The following is a 17,490-nucleotide window of genomic DNA, read 5'->3' as shown; positions in this document are numbered from 1 at the left end:
TTATACATTCATGTTATGTATTTGTATCAGCAACATTTAAATTTACTAATATTGAATAAAATATAAGTGGAGTGGTCAACAAATTCAGCATTTTCTTTCCACCATTTCATTTCTTTTAAGATTTTTGCCTTCGTTGTTTTAGTACTTTACTCCTCTATGTGGATAGAGTTTTTATATAGCTCTCTAAATGTTTTTTTTTAATATTATTCAATGGAAAACATTTCAATGTATGCTCATAATGCACTAGTTTAATTTAAAAATATTAACCTTTCTTTTGAAAGATTTGAAAGGAAAGTTTTATGGTTCATTATTTTAAAACAAAAATGTTGCTTTTAAACTTTTTTGTTTTCTTAAAATGTAATTGTCGACCTCTTTTAAGTTTGAGTTAAGAATTTTTTTTATTCTAACTCCTTTTTTATTTTATATTTTTTTCTCTATGATTTTAATTAAATTTTTTTAAAGTAACAATAGTCTCTCTTAACAAAGAAAATGAACATAATTCTTTTGTCTATCTCATTTTCTATTAAGTACTTTTATGTTATTTGGAATCTAATGAAGGTAATTGGTTCATTATTAAAGCAATTTTCAATCTGATTTTTTTTGTCATCCCTCCCTATTTTCATAACACATTGCTTCACATATCATAGTGATTAATCCTTTTATAGACTTTTTCTTATCCATTTTTTAAAACATTGATCTGTATCGAATTGAGATATCCAATTTATAGCATTGGAATTTATTATTACATGTCTATGTAGTTAAATCATTATCTATTGCAATTTACTTGTAGCTTTGGATTTCAATTTTGAGATATGTTGATAAAATGAGGAAAGTTTTTTCTTGAATTTATAGGTTCAAATTTAATGTTGCATGTAATGAATATGATTGATCTAATGCACTTCATGTTATTGGTAGTGCAAAATTATAGTTTGTAATGAGTTATCTCTCAACTAGGATTTCATGAGTGTCATTTGATTGATTACAATGAATTTCTCTAAATGATACTTTGGCTTAACATTGATCTCTCTATATATATTTTCACATTGTTGCACCTTTTTATGGTTTTATACCATTTATTTATATGTACTTTTAGTTGCATCTTTTGATAAGTGTGTAGGGAGCCTTCTTTTCAAGGTTAACCATGGATGACACTTTAGTTGCACCTAGTAACCATTTGGGATATGTGGAGTATCCCTCCATCCAAGATGTTTTAATATGCACTTATCTTGGTTGATGATTATCAACCTATTATTCTTTTCCTCTTAATGATGTTGTTATATATCTCATAGATCTCTGGAGGCATTATAGGTTTAACACTAATAATTATTAGAATTGATTATACTATAACATATGTCTTTTCTAGTTCGTTAAAATATGCTTTCAATTTTTTGAGATCATATCACTTTTGATTCAAGGTAAACCTCAAGGTAAACATTTTTTGATTCAAGTCCTTCTTGCAATATGGTAATTGATCTAAAGAGCCATATATTATGATTGCTACACTTAGAATTATTGTTCTTTCAATCATTGTGTGTTATTTGTTTTTATCTTTTTAAGGGTATATTTATTAGAGTATATATGGATGCACACATATATGCTCAGATAAATATATAATTTCTTATGACTATAATGATTCAAAAATTGGTATATTCCCTCAAAAAATGGATTAAGTACTCATGTTTAGCCTCAATGGAGTTTTCTACCTGATATCTATATACTATTTATTTCTCATTGATCTTTCTTGGATCTCTACATTTACCTCAATTTTGTTTGGATTATGAGTTATCTTACCCATTTGCCTTCAACTTTATTGTGATATTTTGATGTGCATATAGTTGCACTTTTATGCTTTTATAGCATCATTCTATGCCCATGTTGGAACTTTATGGTTTTATACCATTGATTTACATGATTTATATGATATTTTTTCTTCAGTTGCATAGGGAGCCAATTTTTCAAGGTTAACTATGTAGGTCCCCTCAGTATAACTGATACATAGTTTCCTTATTTGGCCCATGGAGTATCCCTCCATCCTATATTGGTGTGCACTCATTTTATATGAGTTTCCCTCCATTTGGTTCTATTGGTTCCACTTTGAAAGATTGATATTTATATGGAGTTTTCCTCCATTTGATTCTATATGCTCTACTTTGAAAGGTTGATATTTATGGAGTTTCCCTCTATGTTGTTCCATTTTGTTCCTCAGTGAAAAGGATGTTATTATTGGATTCTTTCCCCCCAAATTCAGATGATTTGATCCAATTTGAAGGCAATATGTTGTTAAATCCTCATAATCCATTCCTTTGAGTATCCTAACAAAGATCATGATAATACTAATTTGATCAGCATTTCTCTCCTTTTACTTTATTTTCATATATTAATGTGATAATGATCTGCATACTTTATTGCTTAGATCATGAGTCATGCATGTTATGGATTGATCACCCATTAACTTGCAGTGGGATGATTCATTAAGTGGACTGTCTATATCCACATGATTGATGCAATGTTGATGCAAGTATCATTAGTTGGCCTTGTCTGTGGTCATTAGTACATTAGTATAATATACTTTTCATGAGAACACTGATCAAACTTTTTTTTGTACTTATTGATAATATTTTGAGCATATAATTTATCTTGATATTAGGTTAACTCCATTGCTTTGTGGTAAAATATTGTATCTTCCTCTCTATTTCTCTATGAAAAATTTCTTATCCTTATTCAAAAGGATTTATAATTTGGATATAAAATGAAATACTCTTTGTGGATAGTTGTCGTGTTTCTTGTGTCTATGTTTTTTTTCAAGTAATCGATCCAGGCACATACAAGACAATACTATTTGGTGTACATTCAAATGACCTATCCACTTATCTCTTGGCTCTACAAAGATCTACCTACACTCACAAGAGACCTTTTGCATAATTGAAGACATTCTCAAAGATCAAGTTGTTGCTATTTAGAATTTCACTATAAAAAATTATGTTTAATACCCTTTGATGTAATTTCTCCAAGTAAAGATTTAAGGGTGGTGTTAGAATTCGTAATCTTTCCTTGGTTGTATTTATTAAATGGGATAAACCAAGGTATCCCTTATGTTGTTTGTCCTCTAGTCCACATGTGAGGACAAGTCTTTTTTGTAATTCCTTTATTAAGGAAAATAGTTTATTCCTCCTTAAGAGGATTATGACACTTGTTATGCACACACTTATGAATGTGGCAATCATTCACATGGGAGTTACAAGTAACTACTCTTCTCATCTCTTTATAAGAGATGTTTCTCTATCATTCTAAACACACAATCATGATGTAGTTCATGTAATGATCCCTATGGCTCCACATTGTCTCCTTCTCTCTCTTTCTTCATTCTTAGGCATTTGCCTCATTCATATAATTCACAAGGGGTTTTCTTTGCTTTCCCCTTTCAAAATTTGTGCCTCGATTCTTTTGTTGATCTTGGAAAGCTCTTTAATGTATGGTAATTATATTCATCACAAACTCTCTTGGATTAATTTATAATTCTTTAATTTTAGTTCAACATTGATTCTACACAATAGAAACTAAAGTCTATAATAATGTGAACAATTTTGTTAGATTGTGAACTCATTGAGAGAAAGAAAATGTTTGCATAAAAATGCATCCTTTCATATTAAATTATACTTGCACACTGAACTCATTGCTAATTCTAAAATCTAAACTCTTAGTGGTGCCTTGTGGTGCCTTATGTTTTCCCTTGCATAGAAATTGTTACAATTAAAGTATTTTTATTAATATTAGGCATGGATAATGATTAGCTGAGAATGTTTGATTATATGCAATGATCATGTATATCCACCTCATCTGATTGGAACAAATTTGTGATTACAATATCTATGGGAAATTGTATACTGGGAAGAGTTTTCTTTTGCATTGTAAGTGTTACCTTGTGAATCTATTGATTTCTCAAAGATTAAGTGCTTCTTTGAAGGCTTTAACATGTACATTTAAATGCACCATATGTCTTATGAGTTGACTTCATGAAATGATTGGTTGAAATCATTTAGTAACATGAAATGATCTCATATGCTAGTATACTTTGCACACTTTCCATTATTCTTCTTAGTTTTGCTTGTTTGGTCTTCCTTGATGTTGGGTTGGGTATCTTTCATGTCAGGAAAGATTTTGGGGAAGCTTAAAAACTTCATGGTAGGGTGGTAAAGAAATCTTACAATATTCTCACCCTTATGTTCTTAGACAGGTTCTGGAGCTTCTATCAAAAAGGTCGACATAATCAATACATCTTGGTACTTTGGTAATTGAATTATGGTTTCTTTTAGATTTGAGCATATATGTATTTGTATGATTTTTGTTAAATTGAATGATAATTAATCAACTAATGTTGACTAAGTAATATTCAAATGACTTTGACTCTCCTTGACTTCCACATATTATGGGGATTGTTGACGTGACATTGGTTTTGTAGGGGTAGTCTTTACACTTACATGTCTTGTTTTATGTGGCGATGTCTATGCGGACATCAAAATGGTATTTCTAAATTAACTTTAAATTTAAAATACTGTTCTAAATTAAATTTTAATTTAATTATTAGAAACATCGAATTTCCATTTAAAGAAAAATAATTGCTAAAAGGAGAATTTAACACAAAATTTATGGAGAAAGGCATGTTAAAAATTTATATTTTTCATGTCTCAACATCTAAAAATATATTTTCCATAATTTTGATTTCCATGTTTGTAATTTTGATTTTATTGGATTTCAATATCACGCTTTCCATAGTTGAAACTATTATTATTGGATTTTTTTTGGTGATGTGATGATCTTCTTCTCAAATTGTTTTCTATGATCTATAATGAATTATGTAAATAATGTAATAATATTTTTTCTAAATGGTATTCACAAGCTTTTTAATGTACACTATATAATTTTTATTTTTATTTTTTTAAATCTATATTTGTATAGTGATTTAAAAAATATTGTCTATTATTGCATTGCAGTTGAGGTCAATGTAGAGGTCAATGCAGAGCATGCAATGAGGAATCCTTCAAGGGGAAAATGGCCAGAACTTGTGGGAATGAATGGAGAGAATGCCAAAAGGAAAATTTTATGAGAAGACCTTTTTTTGAATGTTGTGATACTATCTGAAATGTCCATAGTTACATGTAATTATGAGAAAAATTGTGTAAGAGTGTTTGTTGAGAAAAAAGTCTCTCAAGTTCCCATTTTAGGTTGAAAGATATTTGGAAGGAAATATCTTCAAATCTTAGGAAAATAAAGATTCCTTCATATGTCATATTCACCATGGTTTTTTTCCATTCGTTTTGAAATGCATAAGAACATGTGTTGATACATATATATGTATAGGAAAGAATGCATTTTCATATAGAAAGAGATCATTTATTGATACACAATGTTAGTTTTAATGATCTCTGATAGATAAAACTATTATAACAAATATGAACAATAATGAATATCCTTGCTTGATCGATTGCAGAAACAAAGATACAGATTTTGGTCTTTGAATGACAATCGATGTGTCTTGATCTTTAGTCTATAACACCAATGAAGAATCAACAAATCTGAATGTGTAAACATACAAAGAGAAGGAGGCAGATCATTGGGACTTGTATTGTCGTGGGATTGATAAATGTCCCAACAATTTGCTTTGCACATATATAACTATGGAGAGTCATGTCTTCATAGAGACATGACTCTATGTGGCCTTTGGCCATGTAGGCTCATGCCTCTATGGATAGATAACTAACCATTCGTTTGTTTGTTAAAACAAATTCACACATATCCTTTTTGTAATCGGCGGCAGATCATTAGCCTTCTTAGTATCAACCTGATAACTATACAGATTGTTATGTGAATAATTCAAATGTAATTACACACACACACACACACACACACACACACACACACACACACACACACACACACACACACACACACACACACACACACATATATATATGTATGTATGTATGTATGTATGTATGTATGTATGTATGCATGCATGCATGCATGCATGTATGTATGTATGTATACACACACACATATATACATACATACATATAGATATATATACATACACATATATACATACATATACATATTTATACATATACATATACATGTATATACATACATACATACATACATACATATGTATGTATATATATGTATGTATGTATGTATGTATGTATGTATGTATATGTATACGTATATATATATGTACATACATATATATATATATCTATATATATATATACATATACATACATATATTATATATATATATATATATATATATATATATATATATACATATATTATATATATACACATATACATACATATATATATATATATATATATATACATACATATATTATATATATATATACATACATATATTATATACATACATATATTATATATATATATATATACACACACACATATACACATATATATATACATATGTATATATATATACATATACATATATATATATATACATATGTATATACATATATATATATATACATATGTATATACATATATATATATATACATATGTGTATATATATGTATATGTATATATATGTATATGTATCTATATATATATATATATATATATATATATATATATATATATATATATATATATATATATATATAATCTAAAGAACAAGATTCACATAAAATGTAAACATTAATCATTACTTCAATTGATGCTATACATCAACACTCCCTCTTAGCAAGGGAGAAGTAATACACCTTTTAATAGATTTCAGAAATAGAAAATTTGAGCACATTATCTGACTTTAACACTCTGAAATAGTGACTTGTCAAATAATTAAAATCACCATGCTATGAGGACTGTCATAACATATATTATGATCTCTAATTGTCCAAAACAATATCTAGAGTGATCATAATGAATTTTTTATCAATGAGCTCTAATTGTTCGAAACAATATCTAGAGTTTTTCATGATAACAGGCCTATCATTTGCAAGATCATCACCTTACAAAAAATTACCTTCTTAATATTTATGTCTATGAAAGATCACCACCTTTCATTACATATTTGACACAACTAAACAACAATAGAAGCATAAACTCATATTAATTGAAAATTTAAATTCAATATACAATATTACAATTTGATCATACCAAGTTTTCCTCTGAAGTATTCCAATTTTACTTTAGCAAGAGACTTAGTAAAGATATTTGTTGTTTTCTCATTAGTACAAATGTACTCTAGTTGAATGACTCCTCGATCCGCCATATCTTTAATGTAGTGATAAGGAATTTCAATATGCTTGGAACAATTGTGGAAGACTAGATTAGCTAAAAGCTTGATATGACTTTGATTGTTGCAATGAATCATAGTGATCTTCAAAGGTCTTTTGAACAAATCAACTAGCAATTTTCGTAGCCATACAACTTCTCCTAGCTCCTAAAGAAAAGGCAATGTATTCTGCTTTGGTAGAACTTAATGCAACTAAAGACTATTTTCTGCTAAACCAAGAAACCATTCTAGATCTAAGATTGAAGTAACATCTAGAAGTACTCTTACATTCAGTAGAACTACCTGCCCAATCAAAATCAGGATAAGTAGGAGATAATTTCCACAGCTAGTTATCCATGAAGGTTGATGTTTACTTGATCATATTTGACTCTCATACCAATAGTGCCTTTTAGATATCTCAAAATGTATTTAGCTGCATGTAGATGTATCTTCTTTGGTGCACACATAAACTGACTCAAGGTGTTAGTAGCATAACATATGTCAAGATGAGTACTCACTAAGTACATTCAAGATCCAATAATCTGTCTATAGTAAGTAGGATCTATAGATTCAGATTTGATCATATCATCCTTCAGCTTGTGTAGATTGACTTCCATATGAGTAGAGGTTGGTTTTGTTAGAATCTGAAAAGATTAATAACCCAGAAAACTAGTGCAAAGAGTAAATATCTAAACTATGAATGCAAATGATACAAAATCAAAATAACATCATAGAGTTAGTCTCCAAGAGAGTAATGCAAATGCTAGAAGCAAAATAGCATTAAGAAGATGCAAAAACAAGAGATGCAAATACAAGCCAGGTAGCATGCTTATATAGGCTAGGAAGAGGGAGGAGGTGTCAACACCAACCAATGAGGAGCAACCATCTATCAGACTAAAGATAGCAAAGTATCTACCCAAGATAGCTAATGGATGCTCACATGTAGGAAGGTGACACCTCACAACCATTCACCTAATAAGACATGCTTTATTAACCTAAGCGAGATTATTAAAAAGTGTAGGAAAAACCTAGCAAAATAGGAAAAATAAAAAACTACACTAACACCCCCCCATAAGCGAAGCTTAGGTGGATGTAGAAATGGGTCCCGGCAAGTCAAGCCTGATGAGGTACCCATGTACATAAGATTTCTCAAAAGAGAGAGAAAAGAGACCCCCCCCCCCCCCAAAAAAAGTCAGGACTCCGAGTGAGAGGAAGAGCCCCCCCCAAAAGATGAAGCATCTCGCACCCCCAGCAAAGCTTGCAAATGAAGGAACTTGCTCTCAGTGAAGGGTTTGGTGAAGATATCAGCAACTTACTCGGAAGTTGGACAATAGTGAAGGTCAATGACATGACCATGGATGAGCTCCCGGATGTAGTGCATGTGGACCTCTATGTGTTTGGTCCGTTGATGATGAACTGGATTTCGTGAGATCTGAATGACACTCTGGTTGTCACAAAATATGACTGATGGCCGTCTGATCTGGATACCAAACTCAGTGAGAAGATGTTGAATCCAAATGGCCTCAGTGGCAACATTTATAGCCCCCCGATACTCAGCCTCAGTAGAAGACAAAGCAATAGCAAACTATTTTTTGCTCGACCAACAAACATGACCTAACCCAAGTGAGAAGCTATACCCTGAAGTAGACTTGCGATCCTCAGAATCACCTGCCCAATCTGAATCTGTGTAGCCCACCAAATCAAGCTCAATACCTGCTACGTAGTGAATCCCACAACTATGAGAACCCTGAATGTAGTGAAGGATCCGCTTGGCTACTTCCAGTGTAACTCATGGGGCTCCTGCATGAATCGAGAGACCATGCCTACAACATAGGAGATGTCAGGTCTCGTATGAGTCAGATAAATGAGACTCCCAACAAGTTGGTGGTACAAAGTGCCATCAACAAGTGGAGAAGAACAGTGAGCCTCAAGTTTGACTCCAGAAAGGAAGGGAGTCGGAGCAGGCTTACAGTCAGCCATATGAAACCTCGAGAGTAAATCTAGAGCATACTTGGATTGTGTGATGGTGATCCCAGAAGGAGACTGAAGGATCTCAATCCTGAGAAAGTAATGCAACAAGCCCAAGTCAGTCATCAAAAAGCTGTCCTGAAGGGCCACTTTGACAGCCTCAATGGTGGGTGAAGAACTTCCTGTGATCAGCAAGTCATCAACATACAAAACCAAAAATAGAAGTGAATCACCCTGTTGCAAAATGTACACATTAGGACCAGAATGGCACCGAGTGAACCCAACTGATAGAAGGAAGGAGTCCATCTTGGCATACCAGGGCTGAGGAACCTGTTTGAGGCCATAGAGAGACTTTCGAAGACAACACACAAGTGAAGAATCCTGAAGGAAGCCCTGTGGCTGCTCCATGTAGATCTCCTCATGAAGGTCACCATGAAGAAAATAACTCTTCACATCCATCTGATGTACTTCCCAACGATTAGCTGCAGCAATGGCAAGAACAATTTGAATGGAATTCATTCGGGCAACTGGCGCAAAAGTCTCAGAGTAGTCAATCCTAGGAACCTGGGAGAATCCTTTGGCGACCAAGCGAGCCTTGTGTTTCTTAACTGACCCATTTGCTACAAATTTTGTCCGATAGATCCACTTACATCGAACAAGTTTTCTTCCTTTAGGAAGAGGGACAAGATCCCAAGTGTGGTTCCTCATCAAGGAACTATACTCTTCTTGCATAGCTGTATCCCACTCAGAAATACCAGAAGCCTCATGAAAGGACTGTGGATCTGAGGCAGTAGCAATGAAGACATGTGGAGCATCCTGGAATTATGAATGAGTTCGCCTGGTGTCTGATGGATCCCCAACCCAATCACCTGCAGACTGCAAGGTTTGTCTAGCCCAAAGTGGGCAAGAAGATGGAGAATTTGGAGGGGAATCATTAACCTCTGAATGATGACTAGGAGAGGAAGGAGGTGAATTCTCTGAATCACTTTCTGCATTAGAAGTAGAGGTAGAAGACTGTTCAGGTGAATCTGACTCATCAGAAGATCTGTCATGTATTCCAAGTGACTCTAATGTCAAGGTAGAAGGAGTTGGAGAAGTGATAGAAAGTGAGCTTGAAGATCCCTCCTCAAACTGAACACTCCTCTCAATAAATAACTCATGTGTAGTAGGGTGGAGCAACTGATAACCCTTCACACCATCAGGATAACCTACAAATATGCAAGGTCTGCTTTGCGGATCCAAGGCCTTACGTTTCTCTGTAGGAATGTGGGCCCATGCAGGGGAGCCAAAAACTCAAAAGTGCTTAACTGATGGTTTTCGACCGCTCCAAGCTTCAAAAGGAGTAACTCCCTTCAAGGCTCGGTGAGGAACACGGTTCTGGATATAAGAAGCACAGTTAATGGCTTCTGCCCAATACTGTGGTGCAAGAGATCTAGAGTGAATCATACAGTTTGCCATTTCCTTCAAGGATCTATTCTTCCGTTCTGCAACACCATTTTGCTAAGGATTGTATGGAACTGAGTGTTGTAAATCAATCCCCTCTGAAGTGCAAAATCTTTCAAACTGATGGTTGACATACTCACCACCATTGTCTGTGCGCAAAACCTTGATGGCTTTCCCAAATTGCTTTTCTACAAAATTTTTGAAGTCTTGAAAATGATCAAATACCTCTGACTTCTGTTTGAGAAAGTACACCCATGTATATCGAGAAAGGTCATCAATGAATGTGAGGACATATCGGGCCCTGCTGAAAGAAGGATGTTGAAATGGACCAGCCAAATCATTGTGAACTAACTCTAGTATTTGTGAAGCTCTCCATGCCTTACTTTTGTCAAACTTTTCCTTAGGATGCTTACCAAGAATGCAACCTTGGCAAACACCTCCTGAGAATTGAACCGAAGGCAACCTTGTGACCATGCTCTGCTGGTTGAGCTGATGCAAATAGCGAAAGTTAAGATGGCCAAACTGCTCATGCCATAATTTACTCACATCATTAGAGTGAGTGAGCAAAACAGATGAAGGAGGAACAGGAACAAAGTGAGAAAATAGATAGAGCCGTGACTGATGATCTGCTCTCCCAACTGCAACTACAGAATCACTATGCAACTCACGTATCTCTACTGAATCAGGAGTGAACTCAACCCACTTGCCTAAACCTGTGTGAGTGATTTGGTATATTGATAGGAGATTAGTTGATAATGAGGGTACACAAAGAACATCATGGAATGTGCCATCCCCCACATCAACAGACCCTCTCCCACACACCTCAATAGGAGTGTCATCACCCATCAAAATAGAAGGCATAGTACATGGCTCCAAGGATGCAAGTTCTTCCTTAGATGAAGCCATGTGGTGCGAAGCACCCGAATCAAGAACCCAAGTGGATGGTGAGGAAGCAACTGCAACAAGAGCTTTGCCCTTTCCTTTCCCCTTGTTGTTTTCTTTTGCCTTGTTAGACTCTTCATTAGAACTTTGTTTGATAGACTCAGGAACACTAATATTATTCTTCTCAAGAACGTATGTCAAGTGATCAATTTGTTTCTTCAAACATTTATGTTCATCATGACCAGGTCTTTTACAATAGGCACATTTAACCTTTTCTTTCTTAGGCTTATCGCCCTTAGAGGATGAGGTATCAATAGTTTCTTTTGAAGCAATTGGTATCTGATCCTTCTTTTCCTCACTATTATTTTGTTTCTCATCCTTACTATTGTTGTTACTACTTTGTCCTTTTTGTTCTTTTGTGCCTTGGTTGGTTGCTAAGGCATGTGACTTAGAGGACTTAAGAGTGCCCATTTGGATTAGCTTGTCCTGTTCTCGAGTGAGATCGACAACAAAATCATCTAGAGATGGCATGGTGAATTGAGTACCAAGTGCACCCTTAGTAGCATAGAAGGTAGAGACAAACACAGAATATTCTGAACTTAGCTTAGAGAGAATACTGAGAATCAGTTGTTCATCTTTCTTTTCAATTCCACATTGTTTTAACTGTAGCCTTAGTGATTTCAATTTGGTGAAGAAATCTTGGATTGTGTTGAAATTGCCTGGACTCAAACTAATTAATTCATTTTCCAACATATGACCCCTCATTGAATCTTGTGTGCCAAATAATGTTTCTAGCTTTGTCCATACTTCATTTGGTGTATCCAAAGACTCAATGTGAAATAGCAAGTCAGGAGAAACAGACAAACACAATGTTCCATATGCCTCATCACATTTGTTTTAAACCACTTAGGCTTGTCTTCATCTTTAGCAGGTTCAGTTTCAAGTCCCATAGTTATCCTATTTAATCCAGCTTTCCTTAAGTGAATTATCATGCGTGATTTCCACTCAAAGTAATTGTATGGAGTTAGGATGGGCATATTTGTTTGATCCATGATGAAGAAATGCAAAGAAATGCTAAAAAGAAGAGAACCCAGCCACGACAATGCCCCCCCTTTTTACTCAATCAAGGAATCCCCCCAAAGAAATATGATTTGGCACTTTATTTTAGTGCATTTACAACTACCACTAGAAAGAGATACTTAGTGGTCTTGATTTCAATGCATTACAAACCCTCATGAAGAGCATATGCTAAAAGTGAAACTTGGGCACAATAATCAAGGAAACAAACAGCACCACTGCGATCTACTCAAAAAATCATGCACTTTCAAAAAAAGAATCGCCTCGATACGAGGTCGTATGAGAAAGTTATAATCCTCCGAAGTTTCCAAAACGAGAACTATGCACAGTCACGGTTGAGAATCTGCAATTTCTGAAGAATTCATGCATGAAAATCAAAAAATAACTCCACTAGTGGATAGAGCACAAAAAAATAGCCAAGTTCATAACAAGAATCATCAAAATCGGAGTCTGTATGAGCAAGAACGAGACATTTGAAAACTGCATTCAAATCTGCGGCTGCCAACGGAGAGGGGTATGGCTGTAGCTTTGCATGCTTGATTCTAAAAAATATACAGCTTGCATGCAAAATCTAAAAGATACCGAGATGGTTTTTTGGGGCTGTGAACAAAACCCAGAAAGCATTTTTCTTGTTGATGAACAAAAGATGTTGCTATAGTGTAAATCAGACGCCTTTAACAGTAAAAAATGGCTCCAAAAATTAGAAAATGACCCCAACAACCAAAATATGACATGCAAATGCTGGATTAGCTTCTTAAGTCCATCAATGGCATGCTGGAACCTGCAAAACTGATTGAAAACTCCAAATATGCAAGTTGGTTGTCAGATTTGAGATTGAAATCCCAGAGAAAAATTGTTTTTGTCAAAACTTTTCTGATTCTCAGGATCATCCAAAGATGCAAGAGAAGAGCATACTTCATTTTTCAAAAAACTACAATATAGTTTATTTGCCCCCCCCCCCCGAATCTCTCAAATAAGGAAACTAAAATCTACTCTTGCACATAGAAAAGCTCTAATACCATGTTAGAATCTGAAAAGATTAATAACCCAGAAAACTAGTGCAAAGAGTAAATATCTAAACTATGAATGCAAATGATACAAAATCAAAATAGCATCATAGAGTTAGTCTCCAAGAGAGTAATGCAAATGCTAGAAGCAAAATAGCATTAAGAAGATGCAAAAATAAGAGATGTAAATACAAGCCAGGTAGCATGCTTATATAGGCTAGGAAGAGGGAGGAGGTGTCAACACCAACCAATGAGGAGCAACCATCTATCGGACTAAAGATAACAAAGTATCTTCCCAAGATAGCTAATGGATGCTCACATGTAGGAAGGTGACACCTCACAACCATTCACCTAATAAGACATGCTTTATTAACCTAAGCGAGATTATTAAAAAGTGTAGGAAAAACCTAGCAAAATAGGAAAAATAAAAAAACTACACTAACAGGTTTACATTCCATCATTCCAAATTTTGTTAACATATCAATTGTATATTTTCCCCGATTCAAAAAAATGTAGTTACCCTTTTGCCAAACTTCTAATCCTAGAAAGTAGTGTAGAAGACCTAAATCTTTCATATCAAACTCTATTGTTAGCTCTCATTTTCATTTCTTTATGAGATGTTCTTCACTTGTTATCAAAGAATTATCAATATATAACACAGGAATAATTGTATCATCACTATCAATCTTGAAGTATAAGTTAGGATCAGTTTCATTTTTAGAATATTTTAACTTTGTTAGATAGTTGTCTATTCTTTCATACCACGCTCTGAGAGCCTGTTTGAGACCATATAGTGCTTTCTTCAACTTACATATGTGAGTTTACTATCATGAGTGTAGAACCCTTCTAGTTGCTTGATATAAACTTCTTCTTCAATTTTACCATTTAGGAATGTTGTTTTAACATCCATTTGATGAACTTTCCATCCTTTGAATGTTGCGATAGCCAAGATAGTTCTAACTGAAGTGTATCTAGCAACTAAAGCAAATGTTTCTTCATAATTGATACCTTCTTTCTATGAGTAACCTTGTGCTATAAATTTGGCTTTGTACTTTTCAATGTTGTTGTTAGGTGCATGCTTAATTTTAAACAACCACTTAGAAGAAATAATTGATTTATTTTTAGGTTTGGGTACAACATCTCATACATCATTTTTTATTACGAAATTATATTCTTCAATCATTACTTTTTTCCAAGGTTGGCTTGATAGTGCTTCTTTAACATTTGAAGGTTTTGTTTTTATAAGTTCAGTTAATAATGCAACATAGCATGACTGGTTTCTTGTTCTTTTACTTTCTCAAATCACTTCATTAGGTTCAACTTGATTATCTTCTATCATTTTCCTAACCCAAAGTGGCCTCTTTTTATTGTTAACATTTTTAAAATATTTAAAATTAGATGTAGTGGTAGAAATGGTTCAATATCATTCTCGCTCTCAATTTCTTCTTGATGACTTTCATCTATTTCAGGAATAGGTTTTGTAAGAGATTCATCACTATTTCTAGAAATATTAAAGGCAATATCTTCTTCAAATTTTACATCTCTACTAATCTCAATTGTTCTTTGACCTGGAACAAAAACCCTGTAGCCTTTGGTTGTTTCACTGTATCTAATGAGTGTCCCCTTCTTTCCGGATTGTTCTAGTTTTGTTCTTTTCTCTTTAGGAATGTGGATATAAACAACACACAAATATTCTTAGGTGAATTAGATCTAGTTTAATACCTGTAAATACTTCTTCAGGAGTGGTGTTCTCTAATACTGAGCATAGACATCTGCTTTGAATGTAGACTACAATGTTAGATGCTTTAGCTCATAAGGAAGTATGAAGGTTTTGATCATGCATCATTGCTCTAGCTGATTCAACAATTGATCTATTTTTACGTTTTGCAACTCCATTTTGTTGAGGATTATATGGTATAAAAAAATCCCAATAGTAATGCAATTTTTTTTGAAAATTTTGGAGATGTATTTACCTCCATTGTCTGACCTTAGTATTTTTATTTTCTATCCTGACTGGTTTTCAACTAGAGCTTTGAATTTGTTGAATTTTGATAATACTTCAGTTGATTCTTTCTATTTTAGAAATTAGATCCAAGTTATTCTAGAATAGTCATCAATAAAAATTACATAAAAGAGACACTCGTTTAGTGAAGGTATAGACATAGGACCATAAAGGTCAATGTAGATAAGTTCAAGAATGGATTTTGATTTGTGAACACTTTTAGGAAATGATTGCTTTGTATTTTTTCCTAGGGCACATCCTTTATAGATGCTTAAGTGATCAGTTTTGAGACTAGGTAAACCTTTTAAAATTTTTCCTATAGATTATAATGCACGATAGTGAAGAAGACCTAGCCTCCTATGTCAAATTTCAATAGAATTTGAGGTTTCATGACTTAGGGCTAAGTTTGGATTATTAGAAAGTTTATATTGACTTCTGTTTCTAAATCCAATAGAAATAACTTTCTTGATATTAGAATTCTTTGGCCAAGATAGAACTTTGTCCTCTTGAAAAGTGATTCTAAATCCTTGATCAATAAGACCATAAATAGAGACCAAATTCCTTTTTATACCAGGTACATATAATTTTTTTTTTAGTTGGAGAGTAATTCTTGGATTTAGGTGAATTGAGTAGGAACCAATACCTTTCATAGGATGAGTAGAATCATCTCTAATGGTGACTTCTCTTGAGGAGTATTTTGAGAACTTTTCAAATTTGTCTCTAAAACCTATTATATGTTGAGATACACCACTATCTATAATCCAAGTGTTCTTGTTTGAGTTTAATTCACTTGAAAGAGCTAAATAAAATGCATAGTTTTTTTTCCCTCTTTCTCTACTTCCTCTCATTTGATTTTTGCTAGGGCTACTTGAATTCTCTTCCATTCAGGGTAGAAGTTATGAGAGTGACCAATTTTATCACATTTGAAACACCTAACTTTGGACCAGTCACATTTCTTATATGATTAGTCAGTTTCCCTTTTATTATGTTTAAATTTTCTTTTCTTGTTTGAATTTGCATGAAGAGCTTGAATGTCTCCCTATTGATTTATACTTTGTCTTCTTGAGACTAATCTTGATTCTTCTTATGTGCATTCATTTTTTAGTAATTCAAATTTAGGAAGCTCGAGTTGGGAGCTTAGACCTTGTGTAAATGTTTCCCAAGATAATGAGAGTCCTATTAATGCTATCATGCTAAGTTCTTTGTCATCAACTCGATTCTCCATTGTTGCAAGTTGATCTTTTAATTCAAAAATTCTTAGAAAATAGGATGCAATAGATTCTCCATTTTTCATCTTTATGTATAATAGATCTTGTTTAAGGGTTAACCTGGTCTACTAGCATTGTTAATTTCAAATGTGTCTTTGATAGTAGAGAACATCTCAAATGCAATCTTAAGACTGGATATAAAGGGAAGAATACGATATTTCACAAAGTCTATTATAATTTTCATTGCTTTTTTATTGTGTCTTTTCCATCTCGTTTTATCTAGATCATTTTCAGGCATGGATTTGTTTGTCTCCTCTAATTTCATTTCTCTTAATATTATCATGACTCAAATTTTCCATGATGAAAAATTTGATGCTCCCTCAAGTTTATCATCTAACCTTACATGATTCACCATTTCGATTTAAGAATATAATTTAAATTTTATAAATCTGAGACTTTAGATTTAATTATGAATAATAGAGTTTCTTATCAGAATGGCTTTGATACCATGTTAGTTTTAATGATATCTGATAGATAAAACTATTATAACATATATGAACAATAATGAATATCCTTACTTGATCGGTTGCAAAAACAGAGATACTAAT

The sequence above is a fragment of the Cupressus sempervirens genome, chromosome 8 (assembly GCF_028749045.1).
Source record: "Cupressus sempervirens isolate cs-2001-9-10 chromosome 8, ASM2874904v1, whole genome shotgun sequence".
In the NCBI taxonomy this organism is placed as follows: Eukaryota; Viridiplantae; Streptophyta; class Pinopsida; order Cupressales; family Cupressaceae; genus Cupressus; species Cupressus sempervirens.
Note: the sequence above shows the minus strand (reverse complement) of the source record.